At 38.0% G+C, this 22,235-nt stretch overlaps 1 protein-coding gene and 1 long non-coding RNA gene across 3 annotated transcripts in view; both read right to left on the bottom strand.

Moving 5' to 3' along the window:
• LOC105439790 overlaps positions 1 to 6,462 on the bottom strand; it is a 58,389-nt gene extending 51,927 nt beyond the window's left edge. For both annotated transcript variants that reach the window (XM_030978032.1, XM_030978030.1), the window contains exon 1: positions 6,382 to 6,462. The gene's annotated coding sequence lies outside the window, so the exon portion shown is untranslated. The remainder of the gene's footprint in view (positions 1 to 6,381) is intronic.
• Positions 6,463 to 14,958: 8,496 nt separating this feature from the next.
• Positions 14,959 to 21,806, bottom strand: LOC115921033. Its single transcript, XR_004062705.1, has 3 exons — positions 21,654 to 21,806; positions 18,292 to 18,389; positions 14,959 to 16,204 (listed from the first exon to the last, which is right to left on the bottom strand). It is a non-coding gene; the product is annotated as an uncharacterized LOC115921033 (long non-coding RNA).
• Positions 21,807 to 22,235: the final 429 nt, after the last annotated feature.

A 22,235-nucleotide genomic window follows, 5' to 3' on the forward strand; every position in this document is an offset into this window, starting at 1 on the left:
AAAATCAATTTGAATCCACTGGTTACTTTATTTCTATTTCACTTTATGTTCCCCATTGCTGGAGAAAAGAGGTCAGTGATAGGTAAGTAAACAAATCACACGTGTTTGTCGCGGTGTTATAGCGGAGAGCCTTCACACTGAGTAAACACCGCGACAGCAGCGGGACTGTCCCGCTGCTGTAGCTAGGCGTGCCTAGCGATAGTTTGTGTCGGCGTTATCGCTAGGCGGTGTTATCCCGCGATAGTTTATAACGGGTCCGAGCCTTCACACTGAAGACAACACCGCGACAGCAGCGGGACAGTCCCGCTGCTGTCGCGGTGTTTGAGGCCACTGTGAATGGGGTATAAGACTAGTATATAGTACTTAGTAGAAACCTAAACATTAGCTCAGTGCATTTACACTGTAATTAATAGCTTGGGCTTGTTCTCAGTACTCGCTCTCGCGGAGATCAATGGAGAAGAGGGTTGAATAAGACTAGTATAAATTATAGTACTTAGTAGAAACCTAAACATTAGCTCAGTGCATTTACACTGTCACCAAAAATCATCAATTTTTCTCACATTCCGGTATTTCGACACAAAAAAAAAAATCCAAAAAAAAATCCAAAAAAAAATCCTACTCCAGAGAATTTTTATTTAAAACGCCTGCTGGATGTTAACTGATATTTTGCAGTGTTAAAGGCACACTTCGGTAAGCTAAACAAGATAACGCCTTCTACTCATGTGACCTCCTCACTTCAGTGCTTTTAATGATACACATGCGCTAAGCAGGGCACTGATGAAGCGAACATCGGTTACCGAAATTTCTTCCTTATAATTCCTTGTCATTAGACATTTTTAGAACCCTAATCTGACCTTTTTTTTTCATAGTGCATATCAACATAATTTAATCTTAACTTTTTCTGAAGTTTCATGTTAATACACCCTTTCTCCACAGAATTAGGGGATTGTAAGTTTGGGGGTGTTTTCTCACACTTCGCATTCAAGACCTAGATTTCATGCATACAAGTTGTATAAATATGTGCGAATTCGACGACGCTTCAACGGTTTTTGTATGTTTGTTTCTTTCCAGTAGTGTAAATCATAGACAAAAAAAAATCACTTATGGGATGCATCTCCCAGTCTCAATAAAATCATGTAGAACCTTAAATTCAATACAAAGAAAGCATTTCTTTCAGAGTACATTGTTTGATCTTTTCCCAGTGCTGAATTAATATTCATTATTATTTTCAATTTCCTATAAAATATCCATCACTATATTTTATAACTCCTGTATACTTATACTTTTTTTGTGTGTCACAGTGTCAGACTAATTTACATCAGCGTATTTTCATTTTTATCGTTATCATCAACATCATCCCCATCACCAGTTTTTGTTTTAATTTTTGATCATCACCCCCCCCCCCCCCCGGGTTACCTTCCCCCGGGCTATCACGCTATCACGCTATCAAGCAATCGCCTAATGTAATAGCCCTTCTTCTTTTGCAACTTTCTAAATAAAAAGTTCTTGGTATTGTGTCATCAGTTAAATTTTGTTTTCATGTCATCAATTATTTTTACTACCGGTATACAGTGCGGCAAAGAAAAAACGAAACCAAGAATTATCGATGTTTTATCATAACTTAATCACGATTATAATTAACAAATGACACATATTTGTAAAGCTTAGATCCTCCTCTTTCATTTGATGCAACTCATAAGATGCATATTTCACGCCTCACGCTTTGAAGAAACGGTACCAAAGAGTCATTTGGCGGACGGTATCTGAATTTCAAAGAGAAAATCACATTTCTAGAAAGTTCATTTTTTGCCTTTTGATATGACACCTCAATCAGGAAAAATGAGGTAGGATAAGTAAGAATAACCCATAGAGATATATACTTAATAAGGCTAGAGTGCGGACTCGTCATACGCGCCCGTTCAAAGCTCTGTGCGCGCGTGGAGCGCGGTCCGCCATTACTAAGGAGGGCACAACTTTGAGAAATACCCGGATGTTCCCTTCGAAACTGTGCTACTGATATGCAATGTGAAGCTTCATTTTTCGGGTTGATTTATCGGTTTTCGAGTATGAAACGTTATAATTGTGGTATTTTGCATAATGCATGAACCCTACTCATGCCTCAGTCATGGTATCTGGTGTAGGTCAAGATTAATTACGGGTGTTATGGTGAGGTAAAAGGGACACAAAAAGCTATTTATATTTCAGTATATCTTCAATTTTTCTTCCTCTTTGTCAATATAAAACTGTGATATTATGACATGAAATATTACCTTGCTTTCAACCAATCAGAATCAAGCATTTGGGACTTGTATTTGATATTTATGTCATGATATTAACCAGTTTTATGCTACAGGGCCAATGCCGGGGGTCAATGTCTTTCTAATTCAGTTATTATGAGAGCCAGGGTTTATTGATTTAAAACGCTTTATATAAATTAATATAAACGCTTCTAATATATTCATTTTATGTTTATGGCTATTATAAACAGATTGATACTTATAGATTTGGGATAGAGATGGGTATGTAGATAGCTAGACACATAAATAGATGGATAGATAGATATAATATAGAAGGATAGGTAGATAATGGAAATGCAGATATAGGACGATACTGAAGATAGGAAGAGGGGGAAGGAAAGAATTATACACATTTATTTTTAAAAAATTGTTATTTACTCATCCAATCATTCATCCATCCATCCAAACAAACTTTCTTTTTCTTCTTCTCTCACTCATTTATATCAAATTCACACATTATGTCTTTCACCTAATCTCTATAAAATCTCTATATGTCTGAAAGAATAATTCAATTTTTTACAGTTCACTATAAATATATATGAATATTCTTTAAAAACAGCTGATCATTGATGTAATAATTATTTATTCACATCACTTTTTTTTCCATAAATAATATTCTCCTTGATACAGTGTATTTCTTATTTTCTTCATCAACCAGTTTTAGAGAATAAACTTATAATTCAATTTGAAGGAAAAAAATGAATAAATGAACCTTTTATTACCACACGGCACATGTGTGTTGATATTCTACAGCATAGGCATTTAAGTTTTGACATTTTATTGGACATATATACTGCAATAATACAACACAATTGAAAGGACAGACATTGCAAAAACAACACCTCAGATTTTAGCCCCAAATTTACTGTCACGGATCATAGGCAACACAACCACGACAAATTGATTCGCCACCAAAGACAAGCATTACACATCCCTAAACCACCACAATAACTCCCAAAACATAAATGTCAGGAGGCCAATGTCTATGTGTCAAGATGTCAGCGATAACAAACACTTTATTAACTAGTCTTGGCTCCAAGCGCACGTAGGCGCGTCACATTTACTAATAATACAAAGACATTTCATCGAGTAATAAATGCAAACCAGAAAAAGTAATTGAGCATATGTATTCCAAGTCACCTGTATAGCTATGAAGAACTCTAATTGATGAGACTTACATCTCAGGATACTGCACTACACTATTCAGTAAAACCTCATAGTAACATGGTCTTTTGACATCATTATTCATCAGGTATAGTAATAAATTTGAAACTGATTACCCTCAAATGTACACAGTAGATACAACAAGCCAAAGAGTGCACAATCTTATGGGTTTACATCTAGTGACATTATTCCATATAATTGTTCTGTTATCAAATCTCTTCAAATGCAGTTTTCCATTTTGGAACAAAATTCAAACCTATGTACAAAACGATCTACGGGTGTGTATATGGTGTGCAACTGTGCATTACACAAGCTTTTCAATTGCCACACATCTGTGAATTCTTCTCGTTTATTGAAAATGGGCTCACTTGATGTGAATTTCTTGCTTTTCATCTTTAATGATGTAAATCACTTGGTTGAGAACAATCCAGACAATGTTATAAAAAAGGTCTACATGTTTATCTCAGGTTATCCATACTGTACCTGCAGAATCGAAGCACATGTAGAGTGCAAATAATTTGCAAAAATTATAGCAACTGAATCAGATATTGCAGGTACAATTATGAAGCTTATAGAGTAAATATTCAAATACAGTGTACCTCACAACAACTCAAAATTCAGGTACATTTTGTTTAACCCCTAATTTAATCAACTCTTCTAAGTTCCTCTTTAGTTTGCCTTCGTGTAAAGTTAACAAACAGAAAATTATGGTTAGGTTGTGCAACTGTCACAATGACAATGTGTCCCAAGAATTTTATTTCATTACACAGAACAAAAGTCTCAGATTGTTCTGTTATTTTAAAAGATTATTGAAAGCTCTCTCCAGTTTTAAACGGCTTCACAGTCAATCATCGAGTGGATAAGCTATGCAGACAAGAGGCAAAATATAAAAGACCGATCTGTCTTTGTAGTTTGTACGAATGAAGTTCTATGTTTTGGTTTTTTTTCCTGAAAATGCGTTCTCTCCAAAGTTGTGTTGAAGTAGGTCAAGCTGATCCTGGCTAATGAGCTTGCTTTCGTGGACTTCCTGCAAGAGAGTCCTGGTTTTTCCATCTTTCCTGTTTACCTTGTTTCACCACTTTTTTTTTTCTTGGCATCCTGCACTTGCTGTCTGGTTATATTCAGTTTCTAATCAACTCAGACAGAAAAAGAATAGTCATGTTCTTTTGTAATGTCATAGGGTTTCTTTGGAGGCACGGGAACACTTTCGGATGTTGTACATGGTTTTGCTGGGAGTCTTGAGCCATGGGTCTGGTTATAGGGAGGACGTCCAGGAAAGACAGTAGGCACAGCTCTAGGAAGGAGATGTGGTGTGTAACATCCTTTCCTCTCTTGGGTGTATTCCTGCATTACAATAAAGCAAATGGAAACAATAATGAGTTTTTTCTCATAACATGACAATTGTTCTACTATTCATGCTATTTCATGTGATTTTTAAGACTGAAACTGAAAGCAGCTTCCAGCCAAATAAATAAAATAATGTTATTTGATAGAAATAGTGTAGTGTGCGGTGGGATTTTTAGGCTAGATTAAGGTAGTTGGATAACTCCTGTGATGTGAAATATGGCAGGCTAGCCTGGCTTAGACCAAAAGCTTCAGTCTCTCTATATCGTCGGTTGTTCTAATGAGACTGCGTCTGGCTGGCACTAGACCTCTGATTATATTATGGGGAATGTCAACAAATGTCAGTTTTATTAAAGAAATGACCCATATCAGACGGTTATTTCTGTCTAGCCTGGCTTTGCCTTTCAGGCTTTAGAAATTAGAGACTAGAGTTTAGATCTAGAGTCTAGCCTAGATATAGACTAGTTAAAAATAAAATATAAAGTCAGAAGTTGACATTTGATTTTTATCTTGAAATTAGATAAGATAAAATTAATTATATCATTTTATTTAATAGAATCAAACTCATGGAGTTGTATTTCCGAGTTGGACTCTCTGGCTCTTGGAGTTGCGAGCGACTCCAGCGCAGCAGAATTTTCCCATCACCGTCCCCAGAACCTTAACCCATGCCTGCCCCAGCCAGGCGGGCGTGGACTGGCGCGCTCCGCTGCTGCAGGAGCTGCGGTGGCTTGTCATGAGACAACCCGTGCCGGGTACAGACTACAGTCACTGCATAAACTACATTTTTAGCTCCAAAATCTCCTTATTAATCAACATAACATTAAGAAGAACTTACTTGTGAACTATTAGGCAGTTCCCTTTCTTTCTTCGGTTCGAACATCCAAATGCATCGCACGAACCTGGCTTCTCCAAATTTTTCCACGTATGTTGTGCACAGTATCTTGTTGGGTCGTTCGTTTTTCTGCCCTCCTTAGTAATGGCGGCCACCGCTCCAGGGCAACACAGCAATTTGAGCGAGTACGCCCTCTAGTGTTATTAAGTATATCTCTATGGAATAACCACACATACATTACTGTCCTGGCTGTGTATTAAAAGCTGTGCTATTGATTCTCAACATTTCAAACACCACTGTAACAATTGATGACATCTATTTGGCAGTAAAATACAATCTTTTCAACTTAACAATGTTGGAAAGAGTAACTTAAAAATTCATATTGTGAGTCTACTGTCAAACTTGCCAATCAGCCGCATCGGCATGATTGTGTGCATTTTAGTGTTGTGAGTGTATTGACTACTAGTATTATATCCATGTATTCAAATGCTGCCTATTAACACGTAGTGCAGTGCATATATCAATATGCATTAGCATTGACTCTCTATGCTTTGCTGGAGTGGGAATAAAAATCTTACGTTTGTTTAAATTAAATACTTGCATTTCTATAATTTTATTAAGCAAATTCGTTTTCACTGGCTGCCTGCCGTAGCAACAAACAGAATTGACAAAAGACTTAACTCCGTTTCATTGACGATCAGCCATAGACGAAAAAAAGTTTAAGAAAGATGTCCCCATACTTACCAGGTGGTAATTTTCTGTGGCTACAGGCTACAGCTACATCGAGGTTTTGGAAACTACACTCGTTCGTCCGCATGCACAAGTACTGTAGATCTATGTGTAGTGTTTATGGGGTGGTGGGAAGCCAGGAACAAATGCGTGTGATGCAATGCACAGCGCTCCTGCGCTGTGCGATCGGATCAGATCTAGAGTGAATGCGGACTGGTGGTTTCCTATTTCACGAAAGTGTCATTTCTGTCTTCAGCCTGGGCATGAAGCTTGGATGATGAAAATCAAGATTCTACGTCAATAGTGAGAAATTAGCTGAAAATACGACGCAATAACTACGACATTGGGATCGTTGCGCACGTAATGCCACTATATACTTGACTTGTCTATGCATGATGTAGCTGCCAACAACATCCTGGTAGATGACCAACATGGATTTCGGCAGAAACTTTCCACCACCACACAACTCATCTCTGCTACCCAGGATTGGGCACACACCTTACAATGCAGAGGCCAAACAGATGTCATCTTCCTTGACTTCCAGAAAGCTTTCGACCGAGTACCTCATCGCCACTTGCAGACCAAGCTCGAGCATTATGGCATAAGAGGAGACACATTACATTGGACTATGTCGCTACTTTCCAACAGGCAGCAAGCAGTTGTTGTCAAGGGCTCTCGGTCATCTTGGATGCCTGTTACCTCTGGGGTACCTCAAGGTTCAGTGATCGTACCAGCCCTCTTTTTGCTGTACATCAACGACATCACTGCAAATATACAGTCCAAGATGCGCCTTTTTGCTGACGATAGTGTGATCTACAGAGAAATTCACACTAAGAATGACACCTCCATCCTTCAGCAAGACCTTCAAACCTTGTCTGACTGGTCAGCGAAATGGTTCATGGCTTTCAATGTCAAGAAGTGTGCCTCCCTTACCATCACGAGGAAAAGAACACCAATACAGTATGACTACCAGATTTCCGACGAGATAATACCCAGGATAGACAAGTACAAGTATCTCGGGGTAACTGTAACCAAGGACCTTCGATGGAATACACACTGCCAACTCCTACTGAACAAGGCCAACAAAACCCTTGGGTTGCTGCGGAGAACCCTGTCACCATGCACCAAGGATGTGAAGTCAAGAGCATACACAGCCCTGGTTCGACCGCAGCTAGAGTATGGCGCTGAAGCCTGGAACCCCCACACTTCTGGTGCTGCCGAAGGTCTGGAAAGGGTACAGAAAACAGCTGCTCGTTTTGTCTTCCGCGACTACCGAAGATCCACGTCAGCTACAGGGCTTGTTTCCCAGCTGGGATGGGATAAACTGCACACACGTCGTCTTCTAGCACAAAGCACCATGCTCTTTAAAATACACCACCAGCTAGTCAACATTTGTCTTCCTCACCTCATAACCAAAGCTACATACATCAGCAGAAGAGACCACACACTCAAGCTCTCTGTTCCTGAGGCAACAATCGACTCCTACAAGTACTCATTTTACCCCCGCACCATTCGCATCTGGAATCAACTACCATTCACTGCAGTTACTGCCCCAACAGTTGCTGCTTTCCAGATGACCGCCCTCCCTGTCATCAGAGGGTTGGAACCTCCTGTAGGTTCCAGAATGCTGTAAACCATATAGCAGCATGATTATTTTTACTTGCACGTCACTATTTTATTGTATAAAGCAATTGTACACCCTTTTGTTGTCTGCACCTTCACCTGCTGTCACAACACATCCCATCCCAGTATAGCTTGGAAAAGCTGCTTCAGGGATTACCTCATCAAGTAATGTCCACGGCCACGCCCTACATGTATCGAGCGAGCGCGCGCGCTCTTATAATTACCTCATTGGGAATCCCCATTTTATGGCCTATGCCAATATGCGGTTGTTGTGTAGAAATGAGTTGAAATGAGCTGAATGAGAACAAAGACAGGTTTGTTGCAATCGAGTATTTACGAGTTATGGTCATTGGTCACAATCTTAATCATTTTCTTCACATCTGACTGCCGGTTTGTATGTGCATTTCCCCCTAGTTTTCCTAAATTCTTTATTATGTTGTAGATTGGAATTGTATGTTGTAAATTAAATAGGAATTATGTGGTGCAAAGATGCGCCTCCCCATGCTTCTCGAGTCAATGACAATTTTTCCCCTCCTTTCAGGGGTATCTCTATTACTCATCTGGAGTACGTACCCCCTATAGAAAAAAGTGGTGGATCTAGGGGCAGGGCGCCCGGGCCCCCGCCCCCTCTGTTGAGAAAAATATCCTCCTTACCCCCCCCCCCCCCCCGCTTATTCGCCGCTAAATATTTTCTCAAGAATTTGGCCTCCTATTGAATTGGCCCACTCCCTTGCCGCTGGTTTCATCCGCCCTGTTATATGGATTCCCGTTGAATACTTCCCCTCCTTTTGTTGTTGTAAAAAGCCAGTTCACGGTTGCAGTCTGAGCAGGGATATGAGAGTTAAAAACACCTCCCTGCTCTGAGCATGAGCAGATAAAGGTCATTGCAGACAAAATTGTGAAATACACGGAGACGATCGAAATACTTGGATACGTGCACATGAAAGTTATGTAATCATCATTTATTTAAGCACTCCATGAAACACAGGTGGAAGCATTCTTTGAAAAAGGGAAACAAAGGCTATTTATGTAGCACCTCCATCGCTGTAGGTGTGATTATTTCAAAATGTACAAAATGGGACCTCTTCATGTTTTGAAGATCTGTGGATATTCGGGGTCATTGCAGTAATGTGTTAGTGTTTACCGTGAACTGGTCTATTTTTCCGAGTTATTCAGCAATGATGATTAAATGGCGCTGTTTCCTTTTTTCTGGTTCAAATATTGATTCAGTGAGTTTCACAGCTTCTGTTCAATCGATGGTGTGGACAATAATTTAGATGTCGACCATGAACAGGGTGCGGGTATTAATTAATAAAGGCAGGGGCGGATCTAGCTTTTCGCTAAGGGGGGGGTTTGACCAAAATAATGACGATGCGGAGCATCGTCCACGAGCCGCGAAGCGGCGAGCCGATTTTTTGGGGGGTGTTTATTTGAACCCCGTAAGTGATGTTTTCCTGGCATCTATTAACACAATGGAGACCATAAAAAGCAGTGCATGATAACGTCTTTTTAAATCAAGTAACAGTTTAATACATAGTTATATCCAGAGTTATCATGTGTTTGGTTAAGTTACCAGATGAGTTGAATATCTTCTCACAATATTTGCACTTGAAAGGGTTTCTCTCCAGCGTGCGTTCTTTTTTCTTTCTTTTTTTCTTTTTTTTTCTTTTTTTTTCCTTTTTTTTCCTTTTTTTTTTTTGGGCCGCCCAAGGGGGGGGGGGGGTTGCAACCCCCCCCAACCCCCCTCTAGATCCGCTTCTGAAAGGTTAACTGTCCAGTGCTAAACCATACTTTTCCTTTCCTACTTCTCCGAGAGAGAGAGAAGGTGAACATGAAATAATATAAATACTCCGAGAGAGAGAGAAGGTGAACATGAAATAATATAAATACAAAATAAAACTTTAGTTTTAAGGCCTAAATATAATTAACGAAAAAAAATATTAAAAGAAATATAAATACATTTCGCTCCTTACATGATCATGGCAAAGTTACGTATAACTCACCAGGTACAACGATAAAAGCCATCAGAGCGTGCAGAGGATCTTCTTACTCCAATAAGTTATGTAAACTCCTTTCTTTCTCCTTCAGCCATACCATGTTTAATTTCCTAAAAACCCAAAGTCTGATGTCAGACAAGGAATCAAAATATACAAATTGTTATCGATCAAAACAAAGGGGGTATCCAATCCCCGCAAAATTCAGATTATCATGGGGGTTGGACTCCTTAACCCCCCCCCCCCCTTGTAAGTAAGAAAATTGGGGCAAAAAAGGGGAAAATAGGGGTAAGATAGGGAGGGGGAATCGGGGACAAAAAATCGGGGACAAAATAATAATCGGGAAACCGATTTAAATCGGAAATTATCAGGCCTGCATGTTATTGATAGTATGTTTTATGAAACAGGCCCCTGGGCTCTAAATCAGAATTTAGGGGGGGGGTTCGGTCTCATGTCTTATTTCACAAATCAATAAAAGCGCGGCTATACTCTCGCCTTAAGGTAAAACGCTCACTCCTTTATCTATTGCTCTACGTCAGTAAAATAGATACAATTTCTTTGGATCCGGGTATATATCGGCTCCGTCTTAAGTCAACTCGGATTCGGTGGAAATCGTGGCCGAGTTTTCCAGGAGAGCTGATTGGAACGCAAAACTTGCTTTAATTGGTGCATTAATTACATCCGAGTTCAGAAAACCCGCAATCAACAATTTAGTTGATGAGAATTTGTGAAATAGTTACTACTGTCATCATCATCATCATCATCACCATCATCACCATTGACATCATTATGATACTCCCCATCATCTTCATTATCACCATCACCATCACCATAATTGGCATCATCATAATATCATCTTAAAGTATATAATCCTCAGTAGCATCGTCATTATCACCATTATCATGATCAATGCAATCACTATCATCATCATCATCGTCGTCATCGTAATCTCTCTCATATACCCTCACCCTCTCATTCCAAATATTCTTATCATCTTCCTCCACCCTTATTTCATAGCCCTCCCCCCTCTATCTCGATCGCTAATTGCTTGCCGTTTCCGTATAAATCAAACACAATGTATTAAATAAAGACAAGCGTTATAAAATATACGTATAAAACTGTATAGTATCTCCAAGCTTTTATTTTTGGACAGTTCATTATCGCAGCAGGAGAATGTATCACAAATAGTGTACAAGAGAAGAAGAAAAAAAAGGGGGGGGGGGGGGGAGGGGGAGAATTTGTAATTTCACTCATATCTGATTTGATTCGATGTCAATTTGTATCGATCAGGTACATACCTTTCTGGCTCTCAGTGCAAAATATTCTAACACAAACCTTTCTTGATTAGCAACGTGTGATGGGCATGAAATAGTTAATTGCCATCCTAAATCTCCTTCAGATATATTATGATGCGGCAAAACCGTGGCGTTGTTTATGCTGATGTTGAGTGTAATATGCTTCACATTTCTGTTTCTTATAACACAGAGCTCAGTGAAGACGTGCAGGATCTGGTTTGTATGCAGTTACCATTTATTTACACATTAAAAAAAGGGCGGTCTATACGGCGTCATATCTGTGGCATAATTTATTTGTCGTGCAAAACCTTCTTCAGGCAAAGATGAAGATGAGAAAACAAATGAAAAGTTCAATTCTAAAAATGTATATGTTTTATTCCCCCCATCATTTTATTTGTATTTGTTCATAGATTTACTCGGTTCCATTCACTAGATCAAAACTTCAAAAAAGTTGCATGTTAATTTCAGAGAGTAAAATAAGCCAAGCCAACCAATGAAGCTATGGCTTTCAAATATCTATTTCAGATTGTTTTCCAAGCATGTTACATTCACGTATTCATGGCTTTCCTTTGGAACTGACCAATCAGAAAGCAGGATGAGTAATGACACATTTGAGCTTAGATTTTCACTGAATTCAAGCTGCTTTGCTGCAATAAGAACTTTACGAATGGTAAATCATTAAAAAAAAAAACATAGGGCATCATTTCACAAAACTATCTTCAGTACAAGTTCAGCAACATCCCATCGAATTGTGCTGGAACAAGCGTTTCAATCGGGACGTTGATGAGCTTGTACTTGAGCTGTTTTGTGAAAAGATGCCTAGTTTCCTAAAAAGTGATGAATTTATCAATTTTATTTTCATGCTCATGCACCAAGATTCTTGAAAGAGCCATAGTAGATAACTATATTCTGGTAGTAGGTATCATGGAGTGGCAGTAAGATATGTTGTTATTCAATGATATATCAATCAAATATTGGATAATGGAACTATAGTTGTGAATATCTAGGTTTAACATAATGCAAATTAATAAAGTGATGTATATGTATGTAAATAGCTTCTTTGTAATGTTGTACTTCATAAAACTGTTGTAGTGAAGTGTGAATAAAAAGACTATTTGATAAAAAGGAATAAACCAAACATCATTTGTGTGGTAATTCTCCATTTGGAACAATAACTCTCAACTCGTGACATACAGGTCACACCACGATGTAGGGTTCCTACGGTCATGGAGAAACGTGAAAAGTCATGACATAAAAAAAGTTCTGGAAAATTCATGAAAATAAAGAAGAAAATAGCTTCCAAAGTCATGAAAAGTCATTGGAATTTATCATGGGTGTGGGTCGTATATGGCTATGGCCTTCCAGTTTGAACTGACAAACGTGTATGCCGCTTGGATGCCGCAATATAGTTACCCACACCAAAATGGTACTTATCTGGTCATGGAAAAAGGCGAAAATGGGTACTGGAAAGTTATGGAAAGTCATGAAATTTTGTTCTCAAATTTCTGTGGGAACCCTGAAGAAAATTGATGTGTATTATGAGGGTGATAAAACATAATGAAGAGAAATCCAGCCTCGATCAGTAACAAATCATAACTTTCATATTGTTCTAATTAATTGCATCAAAACAAATTCTACCTTCCCTTTGAGCAACTTACTATTGATGTTGGATTTTCCTTGAATACATTGAAGGTCCTCAACTGTCTTTTGTTGCATGTTTCGGAATAGTTCGTTACTCTTGGTTTCGACTAAGTTAGTGATACAATATAACCTCATCTGAGCTAGTAGCAGCGAACATATTTGATTGGCATATTTTGGGAATCCCATTGCAGAGACTGTTGATATTATCTTGAAGTGGCTTTTGTTTCCAGTTGCACAATGTAAACAAAGAAAAGGGAATCTGGTTACACGTACATAACATTTAGAGCTATGATATTTTTTTTCTTCTCTTTCGTGTATTGTACAACCAGAAACTTTTCCTGGCATATAATGTTTGCCAATTCCCAACCGTGAACTTGAACAAAACAAAAAAAATCTATATATTTATACATGTATCATACGTTTATAAAAACAAATTTCGTGACACTGTTAGAAAACATTCGCTCTGATGCCTCTGAACCACAATTTCATTAAATCTAGATTTGCATTTGAAGATTTGAAGAGAATTTCGAGTGTATGAGACAAAATACTTCAATCTATAGTATACACACACCAGCCCGACGACGACGTAATACAATGATTTGATCCCCAACACGCAATGCCCCGCTAAACACGCACTGATCTCTGTTGTATTACACTCAACGTCATTTTAAAGAAACTGCTCGCTCTTTCCTGTACCATATCTTCCACTTCACTACCATTGAATGTACCAACCCCCACCCCCCCCCCCAAAAAAAAAAACTTCTAACATACTCCTCCTTTCTCTCCCTGTTTCTCATTTTTCTTTCCCTGTTTCGCTATCCATCTCTATCCATCTTGATCTATATCTCTACCTCTCTTATGCTCTAAATCTATCTTTCAAGCTTGTCCCATTGTCTATTTAGCTATCTACTTGAACATCTCTACAGCCTCCCCTCTTTCTCTCCTTCTTCCCTCTTACTGGTACATACTGGCTGTAACGAGATGAGTCAATGTATCCTGAAGTCAACAGTGAAATAGCGCCACCTTGTGGTAGACTTGTAACAGTGAAAATACATGTAGTAAATGAAGAGCTTTGATAGCGCTCTCTTAGAGCACATAACCTGGTTGTAACTATTGTCATTTTAAGCCTCCTAAGTATAACTAGTATGTAACTCCTGTATTAAGGATATGATATTTACACTGGCTATCCATCTCTAATCTCTACATCTCCAACGCTCGTATCATATGCTCTAAACCTCCCCTTTCTTCTCTCATTCACTGTAAATTGATACCCCCTCCATCTCTTTCCCTACACATCTATACATCCTCTTCCCTCCCTCTATCTCCCACTCTCATGCACCTCATCTCTCTCTCTCCCTTCCTCCCTTGATCCTCCCCTCACCCTCTTCCCTCCCTCTATCTTCCACTCTCATGCACCTCATCTCTCTCTCTCCCTTCCTCCCTTGATCCTCCCCTCACTCTCTTTCCTCCCTCTATCTTCCACTCTAATCTCTCCCTCTCCCGTCCTCCCCTTCCTCCCACCCACTCTCCCTCAGGATTCAAACCTTATTAATAAATACTAAATTCAGATTCAGAATAAGAAATACAAGAAATACTTTAATCTTTGGCACATACTCCGTACACATAAACATGGTAAGCACAAACATGATTGTTATGAACATATTTCAAATGTAATGAAATTTCAATTTCAGTTAATTTGGTATTCTTTGCATATCATATAAATACAAGGTTGTAAACTTGAAAACTATAAGATCAAACGATAAGGCCTTCAGCATAAGGTACACAAAACTTGGTACACATCTAATCAGAGGCCTGATAGTTAAAACGAACGGAAGAAGAAAAACAACAACAATCCTATTAAGTACTGGAATAATCCCTGAATTAAATATAAATATCACTCATTCCCGTCAACTTTTATCTTCAGGAAGATAGACAAATTCTATTTCTGTTTATAGTATATACAACGCATAAGGCATTCAAAATTTGGTACACATCTACTGATAGTTAAAAAAGGAAGAAGATGACTTGAAGAAAAAACAAAAACATCAAGTACTGAAAAAAATCCCTGAATTGTAGATGTACATACATGTAGAGTTGGGCCAGATAGAAACTACTTCACTCATTCCTGCCAAATTTTCACTTCAGGAAATTAGACAAATTTCGTCTCTGTTTATAGCATATACAAAGCATTAAGGCACACAAAACTTGGTACATATCTACTGATAGTTGAAATAGAAGAAGACAAAGAAAAACAAACATTATCAAGTAATGGAATAACCCCTGAATTGTACATACATGTCCAGTAGGGCCTGGTATACATTATCACTATTTCACTCATTCCTGCCAAATTTTCACTTCAGGAAGATAGACAAATTATGTCTCTGTTTATAGTATATACAAAGCATAAGGCACACAAAACTTGGTACACATCTACTGATAGTTAAAAATAGAAGAAGACAAAGAAAAACAAACATTATCAAGTACTGGAATAATCCCTGAATTGTACATACATGTCCAGTTGGGCCTGGTATACATTATCACTATTTCACTCATTCCTGCCAAATTTTCACTTCAGGAAGATAGACAAATTATGTCTCTGTTCATAGTATATACAAAGCATAAGGCACACAAAACTTGGTACACATCTACTGATAGTTAAAAATAGAAGAAGACAAAGAAAAAACAAAAACATAATCAAGTACTGGAATAATCCCTGAATTGTACATACATTCCTGCCAACTTTTCTCTTCAGGAAGATAGACAAATATGGTATCTGTTTAATATATATATATAGTACATCACTAGTCACTCTGAGATAAGTGACTCCAGATAGGAATGAGTGCAGCTGAGAAAATTTGAGTAAAATGAGTTTTTCCAGGTGCATGTAAACTTTCGGGGCCCAACTGTGTATACCCAACTTGTGTGAACCTGAACAGAATGCATACAATTGAGTACAACATGGTTGCTGCTTCATTTACTCTTGTTATATATTATAACTTTATCTTTAAAGTAATATGTAAGGTCTGAGGTTGAAGTTGGAATTTTGGTTAGTGTAGGAAACCGACGCAGAACAACTGTCACAGTAGCAAGTGTCGTACAACCGTCTTGGAGATAGTTTTATACGATCGAGCAGCACATAATCTAGCTGTGCGATCTGGATGGTTGTACACTGCCATTGTGTGGCCCTCGAAGGTATTCTGATTGCTGTGATGTGCATCATAGGTCATTCTCACCATCGAAGAGGCGATTTAACATGTCTTTCAGGTCTGAGCCAACCGCTTTCTCCTGAATTGATGTTGAGGAAAGAAGATGAAATATAGGTGTTTGTTTTTTTTTTGGGGGGGGGATAGGTTCTTTGCCCTGTAATATGAAGTGACTAACAATCCAATCAATTGTAAAAATCTGTTTTGCTGAAATTAATTTTTTCTTATTAATCATTGTATTTACTTGTAACATAAAGGCAGTGGTAAGTTGCTATTATTTATTATGTTCCAATTTATTGAAGGAGATGCATGTACAAACAAGATTTGGGATAATATTAATGGTAACTTTCAATGTTACAGGGCCTAGGCACCAGAAGCCTGAGGTGGTATTCTAAAATTGTTATGCTAGTGAAAAACTGTTTCCTGTTACATAAAGATAAATAAAGATAAATAAGAAAAATCGTTGATTATTTCTTGATATCACCAATATATTACAAATACCAGCATGTTACATCTAGGCCCCGTTTCAAATGCAATCTAGTATAGTTTGGTGACCAAGTCACTTCCGGTCTATTTCGCACAGCTGTGCTGTGCACACCAGGTGTGATTGTGTGTGTGTGTACTTTATTTTCTGACAGTACTCACAGTGATTTGTCACGATTCTCAAAGATTTCAAGACTGGATCATTACGTAAAAACGTATGAAAATATTTTACACATACTAAAATTAACATATTTGGTGGTGTGATTGGAAAGAGCAAGTAGAAGCGTAGAAATAATAATGTCACCTTTCTTTGGTTATGTTCATTGGCAAGAGTGAAACCTTGTCTGAAATATTAAAGGATGTAACTACATTAAAGGGTTCATTGGCTTTTTAGACGACCAATGGACACACTCCATTCTGGTGGGATATTCTAAAGTTAAGCCCGTCATTTTCTTGAAGTTTCAAGAAGGTCCTTCCATTGTTTTAATCTAGACATCGATAAGATTTGGAGGATCTTTCTCTTGTTTGTCATTGCTGCCGTTACCAAAAATAAAGAACCTAAATGTAGCTTTCAGAGACGTACCTATGTACATCGGCTCAAAGTTACTTCAGAGAGGCTTCATCTGTGCATTTTGGGCATATTGGCGATAGCGAGAATTTCTATGTAAAGCTGGCTATGTATTTGTACAGTTTAGAGATAAATCTGCACCAACACCTACAATTAGACCCATTCCATGCAACCTCAATTAATGATAACTAACATAATTTTCACTTTTTGAATGTAGCAGACGTAATAAAGTATAGTGCACAGAATACAACCCAAGAAAACTAAAACATATGTTTATTGGGGACACTTGTATATATTGTTCACAGCCGTCAGGCTGAATAGGATAGGTGCCTAGCCGGCCTCAACAAGAGCAGATAGATCCTGTAATGAACGAATAAAACATCCATCATTTTTTTTATACGAAAAATATCCTAGATCCTTGTTATTTGATTTAAAGAGACTTTCAAGATTGTTCTTAGTAATCATCGTTGATAAATAAACCCAAGTTTTATAGGCTTAATTTAGCGCGCGCACAGGGATAGGGGCACTTACTGCTCATATTTCGATTGTGATGCTGCTCCTATTCTACTTTCATCTTCACATCTATATTCATACCTGAATTTATTCATGATGTGATTTAGAATTGTATTTAAAATTCTTGCTATGTATAAGTCATATAACTGTCTTGTCATGTTTTGTGCTGAAAGCCGGAGGACCGTACCTGCTCATAGACTTTTTCTTATAGAGTCTTGACGCCCTTCTGGTTTTCAGCACATGTTTTATGTATTACATGTTATACCAATGGAAAACAAATTTCTGTATTATATTATGGACAATAAAATCTTGAATCTTGAATCTTGAATCTTGAATCTTACCTCTACAAGCATCAATGCACAGTGATATACATGTATTAATCCACACACAGTATATAAAGCATATAAACTATACATGCCCTGCTGTGGAAAGATCGTTAAATAGTACTAGAAACTATAGTATGCTTTTCATGGAAAAACATGTGATATTCACAGTAAAGGAATCATACATGACCCTGCTTAACCAATCATTTGATTAGGATCTAGGAGTAAGTTGTATAGCAATAAAATTAATTTGTACTTCATTATGTTTAATAGTTCACTTACCGTCAAAAGTCAGTGAGTGACTGCAGGAATGAATCAAAATCCGCTTGGTACTCTCCATTGAACATGAAATTTCCATTACTGATTTGAGGAAAAGAATCCTGAAAAGAAATGTATGGGCATGCTTGGTGATAGTGATTCATGTAGTTTTCCTCCATTCAAGTCTGGCTGAAATACTATACCATACATGTACATACCAGGTCAGTACTCTCTCTGGCATATAGACTTAGTGTCCTTGTTACACTGACACCTCTTATACACCGCCCCTCCCCACCAAATACACACACATACAAAAAAGCTATGTTGATTGAACTGGTCAATATTTCAACAGAACTTTATGCTGACACCTCCTCCCTTATCATGCACCTGTCCAAAACATCAAGAACAAAAACAAAAACTGTGCTTAAAATAAGTACACTGTGATCAAGATCTCCATCCTTGTTTAGTGACTATTCAATCTGACGTATACTCTCAGACCCATGATGACATTATTCAAACCTTATGAATTGATTTGAACTATTTGTATCTATTAGTCTTTAGAGTACTTCAGTGATCTGTTTATACTGAAATTGTATTATTGCGTAACTAGTAACACAACACTCTCCCCCCCCCCCCCAAAAAAATAGATGGAATTCGACTGCGCGCTGCGCGCAGTCGAAAATGATGCCTCCGTCATAGAGCAATATTACAAACCAAAACAGAAGAAATTTTTCGAATTCAAGTTCAATTGTAATTCCTTAACAGGTTCTCAGAATATCGTGATTACAAGCAATTTCTCATATACATATATGACCCTTTGATCTTTGACCTCATGACCCTAAAATCTACTCAGTTCATTGGCTCTGCAAGATGTCCTGAGTTAAATAGTAATCCATCTGTCAGTTCTAATGAGAATGCGTTCACAAGCTATTTTTGCATACATAATGAGCCCATGACCTTTGACCTTTGACCTTATAAACCAAGAATCTACTCAGTTCATTGGCTCTGCAAGTAACATACATGACCTAATTTTGGCAGGAATCCATCAATCGGCTCTTGAGATAACGCGATCACAAGCTGTTTTTGTATACATAATGTGCGCTGTGGCCTTTGACCTTTGACCTCGTGACCCCAAAATCTAATCGGTTCATCGGCTCTGCAAGTAACATACATGACCTAATTTTGGCAGGAATCCATCGATCGGTTCTTGAGATAATGCGATCACGAGCTGTTTTTGCATAGATAATGAGCCCTGTGACCTTTGACCTTTGACCTCGTGACCCCAAAATCTAATCAGTTCCTTGGCTCTGCAAGATACATACATGACTTAAGTTTGGCAGGAATCCATCAATCGGTTCTTCAGATAACGTGGTCACGAGCTGTTTTTGCATACATAATGAGCCCTGTGACCTTTGACCTTTGACCTCGCGACCCCAAAATCTAATCATTTCATTGGCTCTGCAAGATACATACATGACCAAAGTTTGGCAGGAATCCATCAATCGGTTCTTCAGATAACGCGATCACGAGCTGTTTTTGCATACATAATGAGCCCTGTGACCTTTGACCTTTGACCTCGTGACCCCAAAATCTAATCAGTTCATCGGCTCTGCAAGATACATACATGACCAAAGTTTGGCAGGAATCCATCAATCGGTTCTTCAGATAACGTGATCACGAGAACGGGACGTACGTACATATAGACGTGTGTACAGACGGACGGACAACCCGAAAACATAATGCCTCCGGCTACTTCGTAACTGAGGCATAAAAACTCCTTAAACTCAACTCCAATGCTGCATGTGTACCTGAATTCATCATGGCATGGATAAAGAGTACAAACACACATACATACCTGTAAGGTTGACGCCTTTACACTCAGTGTAGAACAGAACTCCTGGAAATCCTTTCCCCAAAGTGTCAGGTCAGTCAGGTTTGGCATGGAACACAAAGCATCTGCTAGGTAATGTAAAGAGGCTGATGTTGGACACCTAACACCTCCAAGCAAGACAGTTTGGACCTACATGTATACAAACAGTGATTCATACAACTACATTACCAGAGTACACGTTTTCATTATAATTACTGCAAATATAACTGGGTGCTCTGATATACATGTATGTGTATGGCTATGCTTGGGTGACAAATGCAATGGGCTTTATATAGTCAAATATAGGATTTGGATAAGGGCTACAAATAGGTTTGAGCTCAGGTTTAGTGATAGGAATACTTTTTGGTGCAGGGATCAAGTTAAGAACTTGGATAGTACAGGATGGAAAGCACAGAAAAATTGTTGATGGGCATATCCATTAAACAACAGGAGGATAGACAAATTATACAGACGTAGTGCATTTTCTTACTTCATACTACATAGTGATGCATTCAAGGAATATATCCTACCAGGTACCCACTTATATTACTTCACCTAGGACAAGTTTGGCAAATGTAGATTAATGTCTTGCCAAACAACATGAGTGCTACGTATGGCAGGGATTCGAACCCCATACCTCATGGTTCATGTCCATACAGTGACCTATCCAATAGACCACGAACACCTCTACATGAACAATGGTTGATAACAATTATTTTAGAATGTATAATACCCATAAACGGGTAACTGATTTTAATAAATAGAGATGTATTTGTCTTTGGAGAATTAAATATAAAACAAAGAAGAAACTATCACTTTTTTGATTATTTAGACACATTTTTGACATTGCCTTACTGTTATAATACATTTGTGACTAAATGAATGCATTATACATGAATGTGTATGTGGAGTGTGTACATGTAGATTTGCTTAAAATAAGTACTGTGATCTAGATCTTCATTCTTGTTTAGTGAGTATTGAATCTGAAGTATACTAAGATACTACTTTCAGACCCATGAGGATATAATTCCCACTATATGAATTGCTCTGAACTTAAAAATATGAAAATTACAAACAAAATTATTTGTATCCACTAGTCTTTAGAGTACTTCCGTAATCTGTTTATACTGAAATTGTTCTACTGCATAAGTAGCGACATGACACTCTCCATCCCCCCAAAAAGCTTACTTAAAAACTTTAAGTTAGTCTTCATTAAACCAAAATATCTTTTCTGAGGCAATCCTTTAAAAGTGATGTTTTTTGCAGAACATCATATTTTTAACTCGAGCCATCTGAATTTTGTATCTTACACTGCACATGAAAACCCCTCTTTTTATAATACTGTTCCTTTGTCTGCTAAGACTATTATACATTGTCATATACAAAAATTAACACGTTGACAAAATATTGACAGCATGTTGCTAAAATATCATAACTCCTTAAATTCATCTCCACTGCTGCATGTGTACCTGAATTCATCATGGCATGGATATAGAGTACAAACACACATACACACCTGTAAGGTTGACGCCTTTGCATTCAGTGTAGAATAGAACTCCTCCTTGAACTCCTTTCCCCATAGTTGTAGGTCAGTCAGGTTTGGCATGGAACACAAAGCATCTGCTAGGTAATGTGAAGAGGCTGTTGTTGGACACCTAACATTTTTAAGCCCGACAGTGTGGACCTACATGTATACAAACAGTGATTCATACAAGTACATTACCAGAGTACACGTTTTCATTGAATTACTGCAAATATAACTGGGTGCTCTGATATACATGTATGTGTATGGCTATGCTTGGGTGACAAATGCAATGGGCTTTATATAGTCAAATATAGGATTTGGATAAGGGCTACAAATAGGTTTGAGCTCAGGTTTAGTGATAGGAATACTTTTTGGTGCAGGGATCAAGTTAAGAATTTGGATAGTACAGGATGGAAAGCACAGAAAAATTGTTGATGGGGCATATGCATTAAACAACAGGAGGATAGAAAAATTATACAGACGTAGTGCATTTTCTTACTTCATACTAGATAGTGATGCATTCAAGGAATATGTCCTAACAGGTACCCACTTATATTACTTCACCTAGGACAA

The sequence above is a fragment of the Strongylocentrotus purpuratus genome, unplaced genomic scaffold (genome assembly GCF_000002235.5).
Source record: "Strongylocentrotus purpuratus isolate Spur 01 unplaced genomic scaffold, Spur_5.0 spur5_scaffold_1, whole genome shotgun sequence".
Taxonomy (NCBI): Eukaryota; Metazoa; Echinodermata; class Echinoidea; order Camarodonta; family Strongylocentrotidae; genus Strongylocentrotus; species Strongylocentrotus purpuratus.